The sequence below is a fragment of the Squalius cephalus genome (assembly GCF_949319135.1).
Source record: "Squalius cephalus genome assembly, chromosome: 8".
In the NCBI taxonomy this organism is placed as follows: domain Eukaryota; kingdom Metazoa; phylum Chordata; class Actinopteri; order Cypriniformes; family Leuciscidae; genus Squalius; species Squalius cephalus.
Window position 1 is genome coordinate 25,166,393 of NC_137129.1, and position 13,181 is coordinate 25,179,573.

General features: G+C 39.3%; 1 pseudogene across 1 annotated transcript in view; it reads left to right on the forward strand.

Moving 5' to 3' along the window:
- Positions 1-11,595, forward strand: part of LOC307163309 — a 104,080-nt pseudogene extending 92,485 nt beyond the window's left edge. The window contains exons 9-13 of the transcript in view: positions 442-564; positions 5,721-5,887; positions 9,905-10,059; positions 10,315-10,579; positions 11,092-11,595. The product of the transcript in view is annotated as an uncharacterized misc_RNA (transcript). The remainder of the gene's footprint in view (positions 1-441; positions 565-5,720; positions 5,888-9,904; positions 10,060-10,314; positions 10,580-11,091) is intronic.
- Positions 11,596-13,181: the final 1,586 nt, after the last annotated feature.

The following is a 13,181-nucleotide window of genomic DNA, read 5'->3' on the forward strand; positions in this document are numbered from 1 at the left end:
GAGAGAGTTCATGTAATACTATCTATTTTATATGCAAGCATGTCAGCCAATCACAGCAGTGGGCGTTTGCACTGCAGTCTCACAGCAGACACGCCCCTTAAAACGGAGCGTTCAAATCTAAGGCTGAAATCAGGCTGGGAAAAATGGCTTTTATTTATAAATTATGACAATTTTTGATGTAAAAATAATACTAACATTATAAGGGCACCCCAGGCAACATTATAAAATAATAAAACAATCCAGTTCATGACCCCTTTAACATCCATTAATGTGCTACACAAAAACCTTTTAAAATCTCAGAAAAATGTAGTTTAGTGTTTTATGACACCTTAAAATAACTCTTATCAACAATGGAATTTAATTTTCTAAATGTAGTAGACATTTAGACTTTACATACAGTAACTTTGTCCATTTATTATTATTTTTGTTTATTTTCTGCAGATGGAAAATGCAAGGATTGCAATGAAGGCCCTGTCCTGGTTATTGGAATTGTGATTGGAGCTGTAGTTGCAGTAGCTTGTATTGCAGTGCTCGGCTTTTACCTTTATAAGACTAAAAGAATTGGTGAGTATTACAACATAAATACAGATTCTGGGCACAATCTTTTAAATAATTTTCTCTGATAAACTTTCTTCAACTGACAGGACCAAAATCTTGAAATAGTCCATTGAAATCTATATTAATTATTTGTGCTGACCAGACTTCACTTGTTTATCTCTGCTTCTGACAGCAATGCATGTAGATAGTCACTGTATTTGTCATCTTTATTTGTAATCCTCTATAAGTTTCTTAAATCAGAGCACAGCACCAAGAGAGGTTTATGTTAATGGAACAGAGCAAAATCTTCTCCCAGGTAAGCTTTCAGAGAGGACTGAAGTGGAGTAAATCAGTATTTCCCTTTAGATAAGTATTATGGGGTGTCCGCACAGATTTCAGTTGACGATTCGGTTTAAAGTTATTAATAACAAAACATGAATGAAAGAGAAAGAAAAGAGCAGGATGTGCTTTATATCAGTGGCGTAGGCAGAAATTGTATTTTGGGCGGGCCAGTGAAAAAGTGAGTGGGCCTATAGTTTTTCCTAGAAAAAAAAAGACTTAAATAGTAGAAAAAAGAATAGACAAACTGCAAAAACAGTTACACCTTTATTTTGCAATATTGGGCAAAGGCAATAACAAAACACTGTCTAATCATCATGTTCAACCAACAGAGCTCAATAAAGGCTGGACAAACCACCAGCATAGACAATGACCTGTCTATTTTATTCAGGCTAGTCAGCAGTGCAAAGACAGTTCACCCGAAAATAAAGTAGGCTGAAAGTAAAAGAAATTCAAATAATGAAAACTATCAGCAGAGCACGGTTTGAAATAAATAACAACACACTCCCTAATTTCTGTTAAATCAACCATATATCAGCCTGGTGGAAATTAAAGGGATACTTCAGGATTTAGCATTAAAGGGGACATATCATGCTAAATCCACTTTTTTAGCCCTTAAATGCATTTTGTTGTATATTTGGAGTGTTTAGAAGTACAGAAAAGTTGAAATTATTCTCTTCAGGTGCTTCGTTGATATCTTTATATTCTGTTTTGGCCTTATTTTTCAACCTGTTCAGATTTTTCTGTTATCTATGACGTTTTGTGAACTATTACGTCACAGTATTTGCAGCGGAACTGCCAAATAAGGACATTGACTTCCAGCCCAACACTTCGAGCAATCCGCCATTTTTATTTCTCGCTGCAATTTTGTAGTCCAAGCTAAAAGATGCAGAAGTTACGAGAGGGTAAGTTAAAATGTTCGGTTGTTGGATGTAGTAACCCACACGCTTCATTACACCGTCTAATGTAGATTGTGACAGGGCGCATGTTTAACTGAAAGAACGAGCAGAGAGAGAGAGACCCGGTCGCGCGCACGCTCTCTCTCTCTCTCTCTTCGGAGCCAGGCGAAAGTGTAAACAAGACACCGTCACCAAACTAGACGCTGTCTTGCTCTCTCTCCCTCGCACATATTAATCAAAATAAATCGACACGGTGGTAAAAGGTCGGAAGACCAAAGTTTCATGTGTAAATACAGTAACACACCATTGCGATACATCCATATGAAGACGTTGTTCTGCAGGTTCGTCGTCTTCATTTTCATCTCACTCCGACTCTGGCTCGAACATGTAAGGCTGGCTGGACAAGTCTTCCGTTGTTGACATTTTGTTAATAACGTGTGAATAAAAAGTTTCTGTGCCGCTAGATAATCGTATCTCGGCTATCAAAAATGGCCGAACGGGGTGGAGTTGAACCTCTGCATCCTGGAGAGGGGGCGGGGTATGAAGTGTCTCAATTGTATTTAAAGAGACCGCACCAAAACGAGTTGCTCTCAGACGCACATCAGAAAAGGGGTAGAAAAGGGGCCTGTGGAGCTATAATAATGAGGAATTCAGACCCAAGCATTGCAGTTCCGCTTTATATAGACTACAAATGTATGATTTATATGTAAAAAGGAACGATTTAAAAGCATGATATGTCTCCTTTAAGCTTTGTAATAGTAGAAAACCTGTAGTATTTTCGAATTACCATGCTTTCCACCCTCATATCCCCCTGAGACAAGAGATTTATGTATTTTTTGTCTGGAAAAAATCCTCCGATGACGCAAAAATCGTCATTTTGCGTCATCGGAGGATTTTCTGGCCAGAGGCTAAAGACTACAGCCAGTAGATGGCGTTGTTCCGCATGTTTTCAGCCCGCCCATAGAGGGTTGGATCTCACTCACAGAATGTACACAGTGTCAGCCGTCTTTCTTTAGAAGCTAAGCTAGCAGGCTCTTGTTCTGTGGAGAAAGCTGAATAGTAGGAGAAAGCTGAGTAAGTAGGGTTTACCATCCTCCTTTTCCCGGGCGAGATCGTTCAAAATGTACGGGATTCAATCCTTTTGTTTCAATCTAACTGAATTCATTCCGATTGGTGAATCTGAATGTAGTGTTTACATGAACGCTAAACAAGTGATCGGTTGATGTGCGTTTTACCATTGCTAAGAAAATTCCCACTCCTCCGTGAGAGATGCGAGACCGGCGCGTCTCAGTAATGACGCCACCGGCCTCGCGCCGTTCTCCCGCGGCCGTCAGCCTCGTCCTGCTCGCCACAGTAAACAATGAATGATTGTCGACTGTAGAACGCAAAAGCCGAATCCCGGACATTTTGGGCGATCTCTAAATCCCTGGCAAACTCATCACGTAGGCTAGCCTTGTTGTTTGTTTTCAACTGCGCTCCCTTACCAGTAGGCGTGGCCTCCTAAGGCAGCGAAGCAAGTGCATTCTGGGAGTTGTTGTCTTTCATCCACATAAGCCAAAAATACATTTTCTGGCTTTTCTCAGTCTAGAAAGCTCCAAATTCAAAAATTTCTTCACATTTCTTCTACTTAAATTACCTATTTTAAATACACATTCATCTTCCCAGAGGTGAAGTATCCCTTTAAGCTTTTGTGTCAAAAAAATAGCAACTCATTTAAACTAAACAATGTAGGCTAGCCTATAAGGCATACAGCTATACACAACACACCACTAACTTAAGGTGAGACACTACAGATGAATAGGGTAACATTTTAAAATAATAGATAATTAAACTTTATAAAACTTCCTCAGTTGATCCGGAGAATAACAAACAACACATTTTGAGAAAACAGCATTTAAAGATTTGTAATGTAAAAAATCATACTTTTTTAGTAGAAACAACTATTTACAGACACAATATCTTATCAAATCATCAGCAACAACAATACAAACCACCTAAAACACATCAAAACTTATAACACAGCATTTATGGCCTTCAACTGAACAGAACCCCAGTCAAAAACACACATCAAAATGTCAGAGCACGTCACATGATGCATCTGAACGAATCACGTTGTCAGAAATTGACATCAGCCAATGAGATTTCGCTTTTAGAGTTAAATGCCCCATTGTACTTTCATGATTGGTTGCTGATTAAAGGAAATGACCATATTTGGATCCGACAGCACTGTACAGGAGAGAGAGAGAGAGAGAGAGAGCTTTTCAACTGTGTTTGTGATGACAGGTGCAGACAGCGATCGCGGAGCAGCATATAGATTTAGAACGCCAACTTTTGTTGAATTTAGGAGAAATCTACAGACGCAAATAGACAAAATGTAGTAAAATAAAGACCTAAATGTGTATTTTGGACTTTTTTTCACCACAAGTCTGAAAGAAGGCATTGAAGACAAATAGCCCAAAATCTCAAAATTGACCAGTGAAAAAAAAGAAAAAAAAAACCCTGATTTTGCCTGCCGTGTCTCGCCTTAAATCACTTCACGGGCAAAAATTAAGGCAATTAGTTAAACAACTGTAATGATAGTGGCTGGTTTTATGGAGTAGTGGCAACCCTGCCTAGTATATGTTTGTGCATGTGCAGAGGGTGGGGGATTGTTGAGATTAGCACAGTGTGTGTGTGTGTGTGTGTGTGTGTGTGTGTGGCGGCACGCCATTGTGAAAGAGACTAATAAATGTAAAAAGCTACTCTTCAATTGATCTGGAGTCTGTGTAATTGACAAAGGAACATCCCGACCAAAACTTGGTGTCAGAAGTGGTTTCAGAAGTGAAAGTTTGTGGATTACATATACACGTGTGACGAGAAAACAGAGGAAGTGGAAGGATTACAGCCGCCTCCGAAGCTTCAATTGTCCGGTAATGTTGCTGAAAATTGGAGACGATTTAAGCAACGATTTCTTCTATATCTATCTGCGATTGATGGGGATCGTAAGTCTGAGAAAATGAAAGCGTCATTATTTCTTCATGTGGTTGGTGATGAAGCTTTGGAAGTATATAATAATTTCACTTTTGAAGAAGGAGAGAGTTTGTAGTTACAGCCGATAATGGACCAGTTTGAAGCGTTTTGCATACCCAAGAGAAATGTTACTTATGAAAGGCATCGATTTTTCACGTACATGCAGAAAAGCGGAGAAACAATTGATCAGTATGTTACGGAGCTCAAACATAGGAGTAAAACTTGTGAGCTTGGAGAGTTAACAGATTCGTTGGTCAAAGATAGAATTGTGTGTGGAATACCTGACAATGGATTGAGGGAAAGGTTACTTCGAGAACAGGATTTGGACTTGGAGAAAGCGCTTTCACTTTGTAGAGCGGCAGAGACTGTAAAGACGCAAGCGAAAGAATTGTTAAATGAGACCTGTGCTGTGGATGTTGTAAAGAAGTATCAGACACCCGGTGTAAGTGCAAGACAAGCGACGCAACAGGAACGAAGCAGGATGGTAATTGATAAGCCTCAAAGAATGTGCGATCGTTGTGGGATGCAACATCCATCGAGACAATGTCCAGCTTATGGGAAAAATTGCAACAATTGTAGTAAAATTAATTATTATGCACGTTGTTGTAAAAGTAAACGAACATCAAGCCAAGTAAATGCCGTTACTGAGTGTGAATTGGAAGAATTCTATGTGGATGTAGTAGCAGAAGGTGGAGGTGAACAGAAAGAGTGGACCGTACTACTGCAAATAAACAATAGTATAGTAGCATTTAAGCTTGACACTGGAGCTCAAGTTAATATCATTTCTGAAACTGAATTCAACAAACTAAGGCCTCGACCAAAGTTGCATGCTGCTAAATTGAAAGTAACTGGATACTCTGGAGCGGACATACCAGTGAAAGGAAAATGTGTTGCAAAAATGCGATAAGGATAAAGTACACAGTCTGTCATTTGTAGTGGTGCCGAAGGATTTTCAAGGGATTTTGGGCTTGTCTGCTTGTGAGAGGCTGCATCTGGTGAAGAGAGTGCTGGTGGTAGAAGAATCAAAAGAGTCTGAACCCGAGTATGACTCAATCCTAACCGAGTATCTGATCCATAAAGGGACACTTTACGAATACAATTCTGTAATTTGTAGAGCAAGACAATCTTATTTCTCCACTATCATCAACAGTAAAGCAAATAACACCCGTGCGCTATTCTCCACTATTGAGAAGCTAACAAATCCCTCCCCTCATCTGGCTCCTGAACTACTCTCAGTTGATAAGTGCAATGAATTTGCTTCTTTTTTTAAGAGCAAAGTAGAGAACATAAGACATTATATTTCATATACGTCGCATAGTATCTCTCACTTTGAATCACCAAATGATGTTTTATTAACAAGGTTCGGGAGGAGCACGTTCAGATAATTAACACAGGTGGAGAGCACTCAGCAATCAATGGTAAGAGGTGTATATATACTCAGCAGTCTCACCTCATTCCATTGACAGTTTTTGCAGCATCCCTCCACCACCCCTTCTCCACGCTTCTAGTCCTAAGCACTTACATACGGGGGGAGTACTCTGGGTTCGGGCCGAACTCCGAGCTCGGAGCCCTCCCTCCGGACAGCACGCCAAATACGCATTAAACTTACCCCTTCAAATTATATGTAAGTGTGAACTCGTGAACTAGTCAGAGATCTGAGATGAGTTCAGTACTTTTTCAAATTTCAGCCCTGTTGACCTTGACACTCTTGAAAAGACTGTACAAAGTCTAAGTTCCTCTACATCTGAGTTGGACATTTTACCCACTAGTTTTTTTAAATCTGTGCTTCATCTAATAGCAACTGATGTGCTTTTAATAATTAATACTTCTCTACTGAGCGGCATATTTCCCAAGTCTCTTAAAACAGCCGTTGTAAAGCCTTTACTTAAAAAGAACAACCTGGATGGGTCTGTCTTTAACAACTACAGACCCATATCAAATCTACCTTTTATTGGCAAAATAATTGAAAAAATTGTTTTTAATCAAATATCTGCTTTTCTGACCTCAACTTCCTGTCTTGATCTCTACCAGTCAGGTTTTAGAGAATACCATAGCACTGAAACAGCCCTGGTTAAAGTAGTTAACGACATTCGGCTAAATAATGACGCTGGAAAAACCACTGTTCTTATGCTGTTGGACCTCAGTGCGGCGTTCGACACTGTTGATCACAGCATATTAGTAGAAAGACTTGAATGCTGTGTGGGTCTTTCTGGTTCAGTCATCTGCTGGCTAAAGTCCTATTTAGAGTACAGGAGTTTTTATGTGTCCATTGGTCATCATGCTTCAGCTCCTATGTCCCGAACATGTGGTGTCCCTCAGGGTTCAATCCTTGGCCCTCTTTTGTTTAATTTGTACATGCTCCCGCTTGGCCAAATTATGAAGAACCATTCTGTTAGTTACCATAGTTACGCAGATGACACACAGTTATACCTATCCTTGTCTCCCAATGAGTTTGCTCACCTTGAATCCCTTTATCATTGCCTTAATCAAGTTCATGACTGGATGGCTAAAAATCTTCTTAAATTAAACAGACAAAACTGAAGTAATTATCTTTGGGAAAAAGGATCAGAGACTAAAGACTGCCACACTATTGGGAATGAAAGGTTTTGAGGTAGCGGAAACCGTGAAGAACCTCGGGGTCATTATTGACAGCGACCTAAGCTTTAATAGCCATATGAAGGCAGTCACAAAATCGTCTTTTTATCACTTAAAAAACATTGCGAAGGTTAAAAACTTAATTTTACCGGTAGACTTAGAAAAGCTTATTCATGTTTTTATCACTAGTAGGGTGGACTATTGTAATGGTCTTTTCACTGGTCTCCCTAAAAAAACAATAAAACCTCTTCAAATGATCCAAAATGCAGCAGCAAGGCTATTGACCAGAACCAAAAGAAAAGATCATATCACACCAATTTTAAAATCTCTACACTGGTTACCAGTGATTTATAGAATTGATTTTAAAGTCCTTTTTCTTGTTTTTAAATCACTAAATGGCCAAGGACCTCTCTATATAGCAGAGATGTTTGAAACATATAGCCCCTCAAGATCACTTAGGTCAGCAGGAAAATTCCAACTGGTACAACCCAGCGCCCGTACCAAACAGGGAGAGGCAGCCTTTAGCTGCTATGCGGTCCGTCTCTGGAACCGTCTTCCTATAGACATTAAGACCTCTCCCACCATCTCCATTTTTAAATCCAGACTAAAAACAAAAACCCAGCGCCCGTACCAAACAGGGAGAGGCAGCCTTTAGCTGCTATGCGGTCCGTCTCTGGAACCGTCTTCCTATAGACATTAAGACCTCTCCCACCATCTCCATTTTTAAATCCAGACTAAAAACAAAACTTTTCTATGATGCCTTCCACTAACCCTCCTTTGTACCTGTGGTCTGTAAGCTCTTATGTTTTTATCTGTGCTGTTTTTTTTTTTTTTCTCTCTAATTATTTATTTTGCTTTTCTGTGTATTATTTTCCCTGTGAAGTAATTGTTGTTTATTTGTTATTTAGTTGTTATGATTATGTAAAGCACATTGGGCTACCGTTCTGTGTATGAAATGGGCTATATCAATAAACCTGAACCTGAGTATGGGGATGTGTTTAAAGGCTTTGGCTGTCTGTCAGAGGAGCACACAATCGAAATTGATGAAATTGTACTAGAGGGCTGCATTGGGATTGAGTCCCGCCGGGTCCCACGGGACCCAAGGCAAATCTCGCGGGAGCGGGCGGTTTGAACTTTGCTGCGGGCGGGAATGGGCGGCTAAAAAAAAAACACTGCGGGATCGGGAGGTAGCCTAGCGACATGATGGAGATGTCAATAATGGCACTTTTCCACTACACAGTACCAGCTCGCCTCGGCTCGGATCGACTCGCCTCGCCTTTGTTTGGTTTTCCACTATGTAAAAGTTGTAACTGTATCTGCTTCCAGGTACTTTTTTTTCGTACCACCTCCGGCGAGGTTCTAAACGAGCTGAGGCGATACTAAAATGTGACGTGAAAACACGGCAGACTGCTGATCAGAGAGAATCATCACTATTCACTGCGTCATCATTGCACGCGCCAGACGGAGTATCCTGAATAAAAACAGCAAAAACAAAAACAAAACCATCCAAAAACAGCATACACTCGATTTCCTCCATTGTCCTGTGTGTATGTGTCCAGAACAGTGTTGGGGGTAACGCGTTACAAGTAACGTGCGTTACGTAATAATATTACTTTTCTGGAGTAACGAGTAAAGTAAAGCATTACTTTATAAATTTACACATTAATATTTGAGTTACTTTTTTAAAAAAGTAATGCGAGTTACTTTTCAGTTTAATTAATTTGCATTAAAAAAAAAAAGTACAGAATTAAAATGAACGTAGTCACGTAGAACACTGATACGTGCGTGCCCTGCGCGGGAACAAACACTAGTCAGAAACGGAGATGGCAGGCCAGAGCGTTACATTACTGCGATGGAAGTATTCTCATTATTTTGAAATAGTCGAAGAAAAGGAGAAGGGAATAATTGTTAAGTGTAAATTATGTGTTGGTGAAAAGCTCTTGTCAACTGCAAAAAACACAACTTCAAATTTAAAAAAACATCTGCATGCAAAGCACAGCACTACAGAATTGGAAGAGAGAGCGCCGAATGATACCTGCACCCCGCCTCAAGCTAAACAACAAAAGCTTGATTTCAGTTCATCATCACCAGGTAAAACAATTAGTTCCACTGAACTCAACAAATTGGTTGCTGCTTTTATTGTTGAGGAGATGCAGCCGCTGTCCACTGTGGAGGCGCCCACATTTAGAAATATCATCAGCAAAATCTCTGTGACAGGAAAAAGGCCGGGAGGCGTGCTGCCCGATCGTAAAACCTTTGCAAGCTTTTTGGACAATGCATATATGGAAATGGAGACCGAACTAAAGAAAACTTTTGCCGACTTGGAATATGTTTCAACCACTGCAGATCTATGGACTGCTCAGAATAAAAGTTTTCTGGGAATTACAGTATACTGGATAGATCCTGCTACTCTGCATCGCAAAAAAGCTGCAATCGCCTGCAGACGATTTCGTGGGAGACACACGTACGATACCATCGCAGCGGAGTTAGAGCAAATTCACAGCTCATATGCTCTTTGTGGTAAGATAACTGCCACGGTCACTGACAATGGCTCGAACTTTGTCAAAGCTTTCAGAATGTTTCAAGCTGACGACGATAATGAAACAGAGAATGATGAAGACGAGGTCATATTTACGGACTTGCACGCAGTTTTACGAGATGACATTGAGTCCAGCGAACGGTATGTTCTCCCTCCACATTACCGGTGTGCATCGCACACCCTTAACCTTATATGCTCGAACGACATAGTTAAATTTTTGACGGCGAAGGCAGATTGCAAAGCAGTGTACAGAAGTGCAACTGGAAAATGTTCAGCCTTGTGGTCAAAAGTTAGTCGATCAACTGTGGCATCAGAGAGCCTGGAAGAATTTAGCAAAAGAAAGTTGCTGGTCCCTTCAACTACAAGGTGGAACTCTTTTTATGATGCACTTAGCAGAGTCACAGACATGCCCTTAGTGGACCTCAATCAACTTTGCACTCGCCTGGACATCAGATGCATTACAGAGAGAGAGTATCAGTTCATTAAAGAATATTGCAAGGTTCTGAAGCCTGTCTGTATGGCACTGGATATACTTCAAGGTGAAGATCAATGTTTCTATGGAACCCTTCAACCTACCCTTGAAATCCTGATGACAAAAATCTTGGCACTGAAAGAGGGCCTCTCTCATATGATGGCTGACCTCCCAGACCTCATAGTTCAGGTAATTCTGTTCAATATGGTCTTATTATTATTATTATTATTTATTGTAGTTTTATTTGATGTCAAGTCACTTTGATTTTTATAGCACTTTATACAATATAGATCGTTTCAAATCAGATTTACAGGGATAACAGGAAAATAATGATTCAATAATGCAAACAGAATTCAATTTAGCTGTAAAGCAGCTCTAAAAAGAAAATAGTAAACAGTCATTAGACAGTTCAAATCAGTTCAGTGTTTATTTCGTTTGGTTTAGTATAATAGTGTAGTTCATCATCAACTATGAAATGAGTTCAATATAGCTATAAAGCAGTTCTGGAAAAAAACAGTGATGTCATCATTCAGCTCAGTTCAGTTCTCATAGAATAGTGTCAGTGCTTTCAAGACAATATGTTTGCGTGTTGTTAAGTTTAATTCTACTTAATTTTGTCCTGACATAAATTGTATTATTCTGGTATGAATTCATGTCTATTAGTGTATTAACTGTGTAACCTATCTAAAATTCTCTTGCAGGCTATCAAGACACGGTTTAGCTCCATCCTTGACAGCGATGAAGCTTTGATTGCTGCGGTAACCCTGCCAAAATTCAAGCTGCGGTGGCTGAGGGATGAAACAAGAAAAGACAACATCAAGATGATTCTGGCAGCACAGTGTCGTGCTCTCACCATTGAGGTACCACAGAAAGAGCCACTGCAGTCTCCTGAAAGCAGAGACCATGAAAATGACTTCTTTGCATTTCCTGAAGAGGAGAATCAAAATGACGACCAAGCAATTACTGTGGACGTGGAGATATGTGAATACCTGAAATCAGCAAATATGGAAAATTTACATGATTTCCCCAGGATTTTGAAGATCTTCTTAAAAGCCAACACAGCAACACCTTCCAGTGCACCAGTTGAGAGGCTGTTTAGTATTGGAAGTCTCATCCTCACCCCAAAAAGGAACCGTCTCTCAGACCAGCGTTTTGAGAAACTACTCCTGCTGCGCTACAATCGTTACTTTGAAAATAAAACCTAGATGAAATAGTGACCTCTTATTAAGATAATACTTTAAAATTACATTGACAATACATTTTTTGCATTGTATTGCAGAAGTGATCTGGACTTTTTTTTTTTTTTGCATAAAATAATTTTGTTTTGAGGACACTTAATAGAAACCTGACAGATCTGTTTAATTGGTGATGTTGTTTGTTCATTAGTATCATCTTATTGTTCTCTAATAAGTTAATGAAACCATCTCACAGACCAGCGTTTTGAGAAACTACTCCTGCTGCGCTACAATCGTTACTTTGAAAATAAAACCCAGATGAAGTAGTGTACTCTTATTAAGATAATACTCTAACATTACATTGACAATACATTTTTTTTTGCATTGTATTGCAGAAGTGATCTGGACTTTTTTTTTGCATAAAATAATTTTGTTTTGAGGACACAATAGAAAGCTGACAGTGACAGATCTGTTTAATTGGTGGTGATGTTTGTTCTCAAGTATCATCTTATTGTCCTCTAATAAGTTAATAAAACATTTTAAATGTTTAAGATATGTCTTTTACCCTGATATAACTTATTTCATAATGGCAACTTGCTAGTATTAGACTCATTATTATTACAATGTATAGTGAATTCACTTTATATAGTCTACTCTACCCACACAAAGTACAAAAGTAAAGAACACATTACTTTCCATAATCTGTAATGTTTATTGATCTTTTATATAGCATGCATAGCTATGGGATCAGGAAGTTCTCTGAATATAATATTATTCTATATTATTATTCAATATATAGCCTATGTGTTTTTAAAAGAAAATGAAGGTGCTTATATAGGCTGTTGTTGAATATATTACTGCTTTAAACACTAGTACAATAACTTCTCAGTCGAAAAAACACCTGTAAGACCTGAGAGAGATCAAGCCTCAGCCAGGTAAGAAAAAGTAACTGAAAAGTAACGCAAAAGTAACGTAACACATTACTTTCCATAAAAAGTAACTAAGTAACGCAATTAGTTACTTTTTTGGGGAGTAACTAAATATTGTAATGTATTACTTTTAAAAGTAACTTTCCCCAACACTGGTCCAGAATACATACCGGCCAGGGAAACGAAACAAAGAACCCCATGAATCTCTTCAATAATAGCAATACAAATACATGTTTTTTCCTGCGGGACGGGAGAAGACACAAAATCAATGCATCTCTATTATTGTGTAGCGACAATGCCTGACATGCGGTCACATGCTGTTCCAATTAGTAATTCCTTGTATCCCAAACACATCCTTCGTTGTCTTTTTAGACAACGGGTCTGTCCACGGCGTCGCTAAGTCTGCTTGGACATGTCAAAATTGCAATCTGTTGTTCCCCAGAGGGACATTTTAGTCACAAGAGGACCCTGTTTTAACAATCCCTTGTAAAACCCCCCTAGTTCAGCATGGACTTCCTGTGACTTTACAGCCTCATGACATTCCAGAAGACACACACACACACACACACACACACACACACACACACACACACACACACACACACTCTGGACTTTGAAACAGATATTCCCCCACATAACAAGCCACTAAAATGGTGATATGTATTCCTATGTTTCTCAAAGTGTCGT